The following is a 12,803-nucleotide window of genomic DNA, read 5'->3' as shown; positions in this document are numbered from 1 at the left end:
AACTTAGTAGACCACAAAGTTTACCAAACCCAAAGCTAAGAATGCCATCAGATAACATCTTGGTCTTATAGAAAAGTTTCACTCATTTTGCTGTAACTATCTCTCTGATGTATAACCATGTATTTTTAACTAGCCCTGATTTATGACTTTCTTTTTTCTTTAGAGCTGTATGTCTTCATAAAACTGCTTTCACATTGGAACATGGAATTTAGAGTAGCCTAAATGAGTGTTCCCAAGTCATGGTCACTAAAACTGTCCTTGGGGTAACCTATCTCTTATTTTTGTTGTTTTTTTACATTGATAAGACTTTGCCTTATGTATACATATAAAATTACTTGATTAAAAATTCTTCCAAATACATTTTAAAAACCCATGCTTTATAGGAAGTTAAACTCCATGAAAGTGCAAGGTATTATATCTGCAAAAGTATATATTTCTTACACAAGTTTACATTGTTCAGAAATCAGCTGTACACAAAATAAAATGTGAATTAAAAAACTCAGCAATTATCGCTTCTCGGCCTTTTGGCTAAGATCAAGTGTAAAAACTCAGCAATTATTGATATTTTGCTTTATAATGCTCTAGGTACTTTTCTACACATTGATATAAACAAATACATTTACATATTATTTCAGATTGTCTTCTTATTACTATTAATGATCTAGGTTGCTTTTCAAATTTTCACAAATATTTATGATGCATTTTCTCAGAATAAGTCATCTTTGTATTGAGTTAAAGAAAGTATTCTGCTTGGTTAGGACATCTTGGTGTGCAATTTGATTCTGAGTTAGTGTACCGATATTTTTATTACTTCTTTTTATATTATAATGTACAACACTTATTGGAATTAGTCACAGGTTTCTTTTATGGACTCTCAGATTGTCATATAAGGAACCTCTGGTTTTATGAAATTGGCTTGTTGAATGTTTTCCTCTGCTTTCCAACAGTGTTTTACAGTATTTTCCAGTGAGAGCTTTCTTTAATCTTATCCTTTGACCTTTCATGTATCATGTCTTTTATTAACATAATAATGAAATAAAGAATAAGTAAAAAGGCCACATGATCAAAAGAGGTGCTCGATTTCATTATGCATAGCTCCAACAGACATGAAGTTCTGCAAAGTTGACATAACTGCTTTGAAATGCTGACTCTCAATTGCGTTTACCATAAGCAGATTGTACCACATTGTGTGGACCACACTTCAGCATCCCTGCATGAGAGAAAAAAGGTTTAATATTTTTGATGAAATACGCTTTCTAGCAAATAATTATAATATACTTACTTATAAGTTATGTTTATAATCAAATTATTTTTGTAAAATTCAAAGTGTTTGAGATTTAAATACTGTCCATCTCAATTTCATTCTGAGTTAACACACAGCACAAGCATATGCTTAAAGAAGTTTGTTATAGGCAATGCATATGGATCCCCGTTTACCAGTAACATTTGATGGCTTAAAAACATGGAGCCAATGTTTCTTCAGTCTCACTATATCATCCTTATTTTTGACCCAAAATATGACTTAGCTGACATTGAGCAAGAAAGTGACATTGTACAAGGAACATTCTTTTCAGGTTGAGACTTCTGTTGAGAAAGATCATCATAGCACTGCTCACTGGGGACATGTCAGTAACCATGAAGTTAAGTGGTCTAGGGAGACAGTAGTGTTGGGTGTCGTGGAAAACTCAGTGGAAAGAGGATCAGGTGCTACCTGACATCTCACAAGCATGCATGCTAGATCATATGGATGGCTTGGTCACAGGACATGCAGACACAGAGGCCAAACCAGTGAGTTAAACGTCATCACAGTGGTAATCCTTCTTGTCATTAGAGAAAAAAATCACATCCATAATAGTTTCATTTTTCCTTTACATCCTGTGGTTTATTCTTACAGACTTTGTTGCTAAAGGACCATGACATTGGTACAGGCTTCCCAGAGAACAGCATGGCTTGTGAACCATCTGTTTATTTCATATTCAGACTCCTGAGTCCTTTGACATGGTATGTACTAAAGGTCACAAAGAATAAGGGAAAGGGAAGAAAAAGGGTGATATATTTAATAAGCTTCCCAGGTGATTCCTGATTCTACTATTATCTAAGGATCCTGATCAGGTTCATGTTCCCTTGCAATTAAAGAATTAGAAGGCAGGAAATATCTGAGACAGAGGATGCAGCAATAGGTTAAAGAAAGAAAGAGAGAGCGAGAAAGAAGAGAGAATTCAAAGTACACAGAAAATTGCATAGTATTGGTACAGAGTCAGACACATTGATCAATGGAACAGAACTGAAGACCCAGAAATAAAACTACACACTTACGCACACTTGATCTTTGACAAAATAGCCAGAAATATACAATGAAAAAAAGAAAGCATCTTCAATAAATTGTGCTGGTCTAACTGTCTGTATGCAGAAAAATAAAAATAGACCCATATTTGTCACCTTGCAAAAAGCTTAAGTCCGAGTGGATCAAGGACCTCAACCTAAAACCAGATATACTGAATTTAATAGAAGAGAAAGTGGGAAAGAGTTTTGAACTCATTGACATAGGGGGAAATTTCCTAAACAGAACTTCAATGACTCATGCTCTAAGATCAAGAATTGATAAATGGGACCTCATGAAACTGGAAAGCTTCTGTAAGGCAAAGGACATAGTCAATAAGACAAATTGGCAACCTACAGATTAGAAAAAACCTTCAATAACCCTACATTCCCAACATCCAAAATCCAAAATCCAAGTACAATATCCAAAATATATAAGGAACTCAAGAAGCTAACCACCAAAAAACCAAACAACCCAATCAAAAATTGGGGTATAGAACTAAACTGAATATTTACAATAGAGGAATCTCAAATAGCTGAGAAGCACTTAAAGAAATGTTTGAAGTCCTTAGTGGTCAGAGAAATGCAAATAAAAACGACCCTGAGATTCCACCTTACTCCAATCAGAATGACTAAGATAAAAACCTCAGTTAACATCACATGAGAAAGAGGAACACTCGTCCATTGCTGGTGGAATTGCAAACTGGTACAACCACTCTGGAAATCAATCTGGAGGCTCCTCAGAGAATGAGAAATAGAACTACCTGAAGACTCAGCATATACCCAAAAGATGTCCCACCACAGGGGCATGCTTTCCACTATGTTCACAGTGACCTTGTTTGTGATAGCCAGAAGCTGGAAACAACCCAGATGTCCCACAACAGAAGAATGGATATAGAAAATGTGGTTCATTTACACAATGGAATGCTACTCAGCTATAAATAATGAGGACATCCTGAGTTTTGCAGTCAAATGGATGGAACTAGAAAATATCATCCTGAGTGAGGTAATTCAGACCCAAAAGGATATGCATGGTATGTACTCACTATTAGCCAAAAAAGTGTACAGAATACCCAAGATACAGTCCACAGAACTGAAAAAGGACAACAAGCTGAAGGGACCAAGTAAGGACACCTCAGTTCCACTTGGGAGGGAGAAGAAAGCAACCACAAGGAGCGGCATAGAAACCTGGAGGGAAAGAGGATGGGATCAGGGAAGAGAAGGGAACATGACCCGGTATTGGGTGGGGGAAAAGGAATGAAGCCCTAAAGGCCAGCAGAAAGAATAGAGTCAGGCAACCACAGAAGGTAGGACCAGAGCTCTGACCCATAATTATTCCTGTTTGAAAGAACTGCAGGGATGGAAATGGAGAGGAACCTGAGGAGAAGGAGATCCAGTCACAGGTCCAAAGTGGGATCCAGCTCAAGGGGAGGCCCCAAGGCCTGACACTATTACTGAGGCTATGGAGTGCTCACAAAAAGGGATGTAACATGACTGCCCTTCGAAAGACCCAACAAGCAGTTGAAAGGGTCAGATGCAGATATTTACACCCAACCAATGGACAGAAGCTGCTGACCCCTGTGGTTGAATTTGGGAAAAGCTGAAAGAAGCTGAGGAGGAGGTGGCCCTGTAAGAGGACCAGAAGTCTCAATTAACCTGGAACCCCAAGATCTCGCAGAACCTGGACCACCAACCATACACCAGCTGAGATGAGGCCCCCAACATACATACAGCAGAGGACTGCCGGGTCTGGGTCAGTCAGATAAGATGCACCTAACCCTTAAGAGATTGGAGGCCCCAAGGAGTTTAGAGGTCTGTTGAGGTGAGTGGCTGGGGGTGAGGACATTCTCATGAAGACAGAGATTGGGGGTGGAGGTATGGGATGTGCAATAGTTGGAGGGTGGATTGGGATGGAAATAACATCTGGAGTATTAAAAAAATCAAATATAAATATATATAACAAAGTCACAGAGACTCCCTGCAGACCAGAGGGACTGAAATCTGTTTTACCCCAAGAGGTCTGGTGGGGTGGTCTTAAGTGTGTTTTGAGGCATAGGATGGGTCTTTTCCCCCTCATTTTAGGTTGTTCAGCTTAAGCAGAAAAAGGGGAGCTGATAGCAAATTTTTGGTGGTGCAGAGCAAGTATCACTCCATTTAGAGCCGATCAATTTAAATCCACAGTTCTCAACCTATTCCATTGAAAGTTGAATGACCCTTTCATGCTGGTCACCTAAGATCACCAAAAAACACGGATATTTAAATTACAAATCATGACAGTAGCAAAAGTACAGTTATGAAGTAACAATAAACACATTTTTATTACTGGGAATCACCGAATAAAGAACTATATTAAAGGGTCACAGTATTAGGAAGGTTGGCAACAACTGACTTAAACAAATAAGGGAACCTTTAAAGACCCACATCACCCTGTAATATAACATGTTCAGAACCAACATTGAACATATCTGAGCAGCTCTATTCTTACCTGTTCTTTCTCTCATAGCCAACAACTTGTTTTTCCATTCCATTGCTCCTTCTGTTGCATCTTTCTTTTATAGACTTTTTAAAAAATAACTTGCTCTTTTATTTGGTAACTATGTCTTCCAGACTGAACATGAGCCCAGTGTCATGTGTGAGATAATTCCCCACAAGGTGTTGGTCAGGATGATCTCATAGACCACCTGAATAATACAGGCTATTATTGCCCACCATAAGTTGATGGTAAGACCCCATTTATAAATATACCACATATTTTGGTCATACAACTTGGAAAAATAAATTGGTATAGAAGCTGTCTCTCTGCTAACTAGCTTTCATAGTATCAGAAGGCACTTTACAGGATGATTGGATAGAAGTGTCATAGTCTTACTTAGGTGTGAACGTTATGAGCTACAATAAAGACTGGTGTAGAAAAATATGCTCATGGGTGGAATAGAGGAATGAGAGAACCAATCATTTTCTGATTTGATTTCAGACCCTCTACGCAGGATGGAGTTTATGCCTACAACTATAAATCTAGTCAAGAACCTATAGTTCATGTGTCCCACGGGCAAATCTACTACTATTATTTCTCTAAATGGGCTTACTATCAAACTACCTTCTAATACATATTTCTTTTTTTATCTTTATTAACTTGAGTATTTCTTATTTACATTTTGATTGTTATTCCCCTTCCCGGTTTCTGGGCCAACATCCCCCTAACCCCTCCCCCTCCTCTTCTATATGGGCTTCCCCTCCCTATCCTCCCGCCATTACCACCCTCCCCACAACAATCACGTTCACTCCATGTTCAGTCTTGGCAGGACCAAGGGCTTCCCCTTCCACTGGTGCTCTTACTAGGCTATTCATTGCTACCTATGAGGTTGGAGCCCAGGGTCAGTCCATGTATAGTCTTTCGGTAGTGGCTTAGTCCCTGGAAGCTCTGGTTGGTTGGCATTGTTGTTCATATGGGATCTCGAGCCCCTTCACGCTCCCCCAGTCCTTTCTCTGATTCCTTCAACTGGGGTCCCGTTCTCAGTTCAGTGGTTTGCTGCTGGCATTCGCCTATGTATTTGCTGTATTCTGTCTGTGTCTCTCAGGAGAGATCTACACCCGGTTCCTGTGAGACTGCACTTCTTTTCTTCATCCATCTTATCTAGTTTGGTGGCTGTATATGTATGGGCCACATGTGGGGCAGGCCCTGAATGGGTGTTCCTTCTACCTCTATTCTAAACTTTGTCTTCCTATTCTCTCCCAAGGGTATTCTTGTTCCCCTTTTAAAGAAGGAGTGAAGCATTCACATTTTGGTTATCCTTCTTGAGTTTCATGTGTTCTGTGCACCTAGGGTAATTCAAGCATTTGGGCTAATAGCCACTTATCAATGAGTACATACCATGTGTATTTTTCTGTGATTGGGTTACCTCACTCAGGATGATATTTTCCAGTTCCATCAATTTTCTAATATATATTTCAATACCATAGTTTAGTAAACTTCTCAGTCCACAATTAGGGAAGTGTCTTTGTGCATTAGATGATGGTTAATACAAAAATTCACAAATGGTCAAAGTGCAGAGAATAAGTATCTGTGGAGGGCTCTTCCATAAAGGAAGCATCTATATCCACAACCCCTGACACTACAGCTCAGGGACAATAATGGAAGAGGAGGCAGAAAGAATGCAAGAACTACAAGTTGAGGAGAACTTGGGTGAAACAATGCCTTTTGGAGATTACAAGACTTCTGATCTCATGAGCCCACAAAAGCCATGGGTGCCCTTACAGGATCAAGCCAATCAAGATTCAAGTATGAAGTAAGATGACTTCATGAGTTCCTATAACTAATTGAGAAACTATGGAGAGTTGATGACTTCTTGGAGAGGGAAAGTCAGGTTTAAGGATACGGTCCCTTGTAGGTAGACCTTATTCCAGTGGATGGTTCTACACTCACATATGCATAAATAAAACTGACTGGACTCAATAGGCTACCTTAAAACAATGTAAAGGATGTTAATTTGGGAAGTAAATGAGTAAGGAGATGCAGGAGATGTTGGGGGAAGGGCGTGTGTGAATATGGTTGAAATATATTGGTTTACATAAAATTCTCAAAACAATACTTTTTTAAAAATTAAAGTTAATCATTTTTCTTTATTATTAGGGTCTTCCAGTCAGAATCACAGAAAAGCATCTCTCATGGTTTGTCATGATTTGACAGTATATTGTCTCTGCACTGAGCTGAGGCATCTTGGGAATAGTGACTTCCTTGTACTTGTTCATTTTCTTGTCAGGAATTCCAAGTCCAGGGCTACTATGCTATGTGAACAGGACACCCTTTAAGTGTTAGCTTAGACATACATACAACACAGTCCAATGAGAAAGCTCAAATGTCCTTACCGCACAACACCTCTACTTTTCATTGTTTGGATTCACCTGGTTTGAGGCTTGCAACTTTATTTTTTCATTTTACACCACTTCATTTAATTTAGGAAACCAAACAAGACTGACAAGATAGGTTTCTTTCATCAGATTTAAAAACTTTAATTTGTTATCAAAGGAATATTATCCCTCTTCCAGCTGAACTATTAGTAACATTTATTACTGTGCTGTTATTTTCCATATCCAAGATGGAAATAACAGTTCCAGACAGGGCCTTTTATTTAACATGTATCTTCACCTCCCCTGGACTAAAGTTGGTTTCTTAACTGAACTCTGAAGTCCTCAAGACAGACATATCTATCATGCATGCCCTTTTCATAATCTCTTAATTTCCCTTTGTTCATTAAATACAAGGAAAAGTTCTGTCAGCCCAGATAGTGATAGCAGGAAGCTGGCACTCATTCCAAATGTCTAGGATCAGATTACAACATCCTATAGAGGGCTCAGTTGAGGTGATGTTTTTAAACACTCAAACATAAATATACAGAACATTTTCTCACAAACAAAATGTGAAAACCAGTAGTATGTCTGCCAAGGAAGTAGTCACCTTTGCATTGTTGTAACCAAATCCATAAACCAGCAACATTGGTTAATATTTATTTTAGCACACTATCTCACAGAGGTCGGTCTGTGTTTGTTTGATCCATATGCTTGAGCAGGACTTCTAGCAGCAAGAGAGAGATTGCTATACACTTCGTGGCTGACCAGGAAACAGAATGGGTGACAGAAAGCAGCCAGGGACAATCTGCCTGCTCCCAGGGATCTGTCTCCTCTTGCTAGGCCAACTTCTTCAAAACTTCAGAACCTTCCAGAATGAGGCCACCAATTGAGGACAACTATTCATCTCAGGAAATGGGGATACAAGTGTGCATGAATGGGGTAGTGGTGATGGTTTCAGATTCAAACCATTAAACCATAGAAGTGTTTTAAGAAAATCAGATAGTATGTAAAGACCTCTTAATATCTTATATTTAGCAGAGGAACTGCTTAAATTTTTGAGGAATACTATATCACAAGTATTATCTAGATGAAAAGGAGGGTTAAAGAAATAGCAAAGTCATAAAACTTACTAATGTATTCATTATTATATAGCTTTTTCTCACAAGAAATACTGATTTATGCATAGCTTAGATATTAGAAATTTACTTTTGGCAGTGGTGACACACACCTTGAATCCCAGCACTTGGGAAAGAAGAGACAGGCAGATCTCTGAGTTCAAGACCAACTTGGGCTACAGAGTGAATTTCATGAAAGATAAAGTTACAAAGAAAAACTGTCTCTAAAATCCAGAAAGAAAGGAAGAAAAAAGAAAGAAAGGAAGGGAGAAAGGAGGGAATGAGAGAGGATGGATCTAAGGAAGGAAGAAAGGAAGGAAGAAGTGAGAGAGAAAAAGGGGAGGGGACTTTACTTTCTCATAATTCTGGAGGCCAAATAAACATCCAAGTAGTGTTTTGAGTGTTGGTTTCATTTGTGGCTCTTCTCCTCTGTATATAACAGCTGTTTCTCCTTTGTGTCCGTTTTCTCTTATGTCTTAACCTTTTCCTATAAAGACACTCATGATATTGCATTAATTATTGCATTAAATTTCTATTAAATGAGTTTAGACTTAGTAACATCTTTGAGACACTATCTTGAAATATATCATATTTTTAGCACTTCTAATGTGAATTTGTATGTGGGAGTGGGTGCAGTTTGAGCAATAAGAATCAGAAACAGATATCACAGATATTATCAACAATACTTCATAAAAATTAGTGAACAACCTTATCACTTTATGAGGTCCAGATGAGGTGCACTTTTTTGGGGGGGTCTGGTGTATTTGGTAAGTTATTGGGTCCTGTTTCCTTAATATGGAATGCCCCTAGTGTGTCAGTTCTCTGTGATATGCTTATAGGGTAGTCCCCTATCTACTCCCAGGAAGTAGTTATCTATCTGTCTATGGTGGATGGTGCCTGGCAGATGGTGTAGTTTCTGGGACCAAAGGGGGGAGAGGTGTGACATTCTACCTCAAAACAGGGTTGCAAAATGGAGTCATCTAGGGCAAGGCACTGCCTGATAAAAACCAGTTTCATGTAATATGGAATGATTTCGGATAGGATAAAACCTGATCTCAACGGACGCTCCAGGGAAGTGTGTTTGAAATAAGGACTGCCATCTGACATACAGCACGGTGCTCACAGTGCAGGTTGCTGGGCCAGAGCTGCCTGTCTCAGGAGCAGCTGCTAGTGTATAAATATGAGCATGTGACACACCTGTAAGTCATTGGGACTTGAAAAGATTGTTTCATGCCACACAGAGCACTTGGTAGAATAGACGTCTACCAGCAGACACTTGTGCAAACTTTCTCTTAAAACAGGCAGAGGAACCAAATATGCCAAAAATGACAGTGTTAACATGCCCATTAGGAATCAAAACTTAATGCAGTATTTTTGCTGCTTTTAACATTTTGTGTACAAACATGCTGGTTACTTTTATGGCGGAAATTTCTCCTGGGTTTAAAGAATTACTATTTTGATAAATGGATTGTCAGTTTTTGTATACTTGTATTTCTCTGTGTAGAAAGAAATCCACTGCTGTTTGTAGACAATAACCACAGAAACCTGAGCTGTCTGCCCTCCTATGGCAATCTGGAAGATTCTCAGCAACAGTTCTTCACCCACAACAGGATCAAGTTTACTGAAACATGCTAGGTTGACAATGGACTCAATTAGAATACATTCTCCCCCACCCTGCTCTTACACAGTTACTATATGGGATTGATAAGTGAGTCAGGTTACTGCAGTAAGTGGATTTGAGCTATAAAAAGGAAGAAGACTGATTGGGCAGCTGGAACAAAGACACAGAAAGCTTTTGAGAACAGGACCTGTTACAGCTGATAGCATACAGTAGATGAATGGGTACAGACACCATCATTACTTGGAGGGTCTGTCTCTGCATCCAGACCTCCAAATTAGAAGCCGAGAACAACTCATAGCAACAGACAAAACCTTTGCATTTTATGAGTCATGAGTATACATGTTCACATGTGGTTAACAAAGCACTGTCTTTAATAAACACACAGCACTGGGTAGCAGTTAGAAAGGCAGATATTGTAAACAGGCAGCTTTATACTGCACTCTGCTCATTCAGGACATCAATAAAGCTGTGGCAGCACCAGTTGCCTCTTCTGAGTGATAATTGTCACAACCATCTTTATAGGGAGATCAGTGCAAGTGTCTATAAAAGTCTCAGTAAAGTGTCCAAAAAAAGCTAGAGAAATGCTTTAAAAATAGCTACCACCAGCGCTCAGAGATGAAACCTTATTCATGAGGTACCAGGAGCGCTGACACACCTGAGAGCAGAGGTAAGACCAACTCTTCTGCCCCAAATGACCCACCTTCAGGACTCAGGACACACAAACCCAGGAGGTGTCTGAGAAAAACTCTTCTTGTTTCTGCCAGTGCCCAAAGCTATACTGGTCCCAGATCCATCTGTAAGAAAACAAGTCTACAGGAGTGCTGACACACAGGTTTACAGGAGGGTCAAGCCAGTGTCAGAGACAGCAAGACCAGATAACACCAGAGATAACCTGATGGTGAGCAGGAAATTAAGCAACAGAAAACAAGACTAGTTGGCATCATCAAAACCCAGTTCTCCGAGCAAAGCAAATACAGGATATCAAAACACACCTGAAAAGCAAGATTTGGATTTAAAATCATACCTCATGATGATGATAGAGGACTTTAGAAAGGACTTTAATAACTACTTTAAAGAAATATAAGACAACACAGGTAAACAAATTGAAGCCCTTAGAGGAAACACAAAAATCCCTGAAAGAATTACAGGAAAGCACAACCAAACAGGTGATAGAATTGAACAAAACCATCCAGGATTTAAAAATGGAAATAGAAACAGTAGAGAAATCACAAAGGGAGACAAACCTGGACATAGAAAACCTAGAAAAGAGATCAGGAGTCATAGATGCAAGCATCACCAACAGAATATAAGAGATAAAAGAGAGAACCTCAGGGGCACAAGATACCATAGAAAACATTGACTCAACCATCAAAGAAAATGCAAAACACAAAAAGCTCTTAGCCCAAAACATCCGGGAAATCCAGGATGCAATGAGAAGGTCAAACCTAAGGATAATAGATATAGAAAAGAGCAACTTAAAGGGCAAGGAAATAACTTCTATAAAAAATTATAGAAGAAAACTTCCCTAACCTAAAGATTCCCATAAACATGCAAGAAGCCTACAGAACTCCAAATAGATTGGACCAGAAAAGAAATTCCTCCTGTCACATTAATACTCAAAACACAAAATGCACAAAACAAAGAAAGAATATTAAAAGCAGTAAGGTCAAGTAACATATAAAGGAAGACCTATCAGAATTACACCAGACTTCTCACCAGAGACTATGAAAGCTAGAAGATCCTGGACAGATGTCATACAGACCTTAAGAGAACACAAATGCCAGCCCAGGTTACTATATCCAGCAAAACTTACAATTAACATAGATGGAAAAATCAAGATATTCCATGACAAAATCAAATTTACACAATATCTTTCCACAAATCTAGCCCTACAAAAGATAATAGATAGAAAACTCCAATACAAGAAGGGAAACTACACCCTAGAAAAAGCAAGAAAGTAATCTTCTTGCAGCAAACTCAAAAGAAGAAAGACACACAAACCTAATTCCACCTCTGACAACAAAAATAACAGGAAACAACAACAATCACCATTTCTTAATGTCTCTTAACATGAATGGACTCAATTCCCCAATAAAAGACATAGATTAACAGATTAACAGACGGGATACGTAAAAAGGACTCATCATTTTTTGCATACAGGAAATATACCTCAATGACAAAGACAGACACTACCTCTGAAATTGAAAACAATTTTCCAGGGGTTGGGGATTTAGTTCAGCGGTAGAGCGCTTGCCTAGCGAGCGTAAGGCCCTGGGTTCGGTCCCCAGCCCCGGAAAAAAAAAAAAAAAAAAAAAAGAAAACAATTTTCCAAGCAAAGAAACAAGCTGGGGTAGCGATTCTAATATAGAATAAAATTGGCTTTCAATCAAAAGTTATCAAAAAAATATATAAGGAAGACACTTCATATTGATCAAAGGAAAAAAAAACAACCAAGATGACCTCTCAATCCTAAATATCTATGCTCCAAATCCAAGGGCACCTACATTCCTGAAAGAAACATTACTAAAGCTCAAAGTTCACATTGCACCTCACACAATAATTGTGGGAGATTTCAATACTCCATTCTCATCAATGGACAGATCATGATAGAGAAACTAACAGAAGTTATGAACCAAATAAATTCAGCAGGTATTTATAGATGATTCCATCTTAAAACAAGAGAATATATTCTCTTCTCAACACTTCATGGTACCTTTCCCAAAATTGACCATATAATTGGTCACAAAACAGTCCTGAACAGATACAAGAAGACTGAAATAATCCCATACATCCTTTCAGATCATCACGGACAAAGGCTGGTCGTCGTCGTCGTCGTCGTCGTCATCATCATCATCATCATCATCACCATCAACAACAACAACAACAACAACAAAAACCAG

The 12,803-nt window shown here is 38.7% G+C and overlaps 1 pseudogene; it reads left to right on the top strand.

Moving 5' to 3' along the window:
- Positions 1-508: 508 nt before the first annotated feature.
- LOC148000164 (U2 spliceosomal RNA) lies at positions 509-594 on the top strand (annotated as a pseudogene).
- The last annotated feature ends 12,209 nt before the right edge of the window (positions 595-12,803 follow it).

Source organism: Rattus norvegicus, chromosome 17 (genome assembly GCF_021556685.1).
Source record: "Rattus norvegicus strain SHRSP/BbbUtx chromosome 17, alternate assembly SHRSP_T2T, whole genome shotgun sequence".
Classification (NCBI taxonomy): domain Eukaryota; kingdom Metazoa; phylum Chordata; class Mammalia; order Rodentia; family Muridae; genus Rattus; species Rattus norvegicus.
Note: the sequence above shows the minus strand (reverse complement) of the source record. Positions and strands in the feature narration are given on the sequence as shown.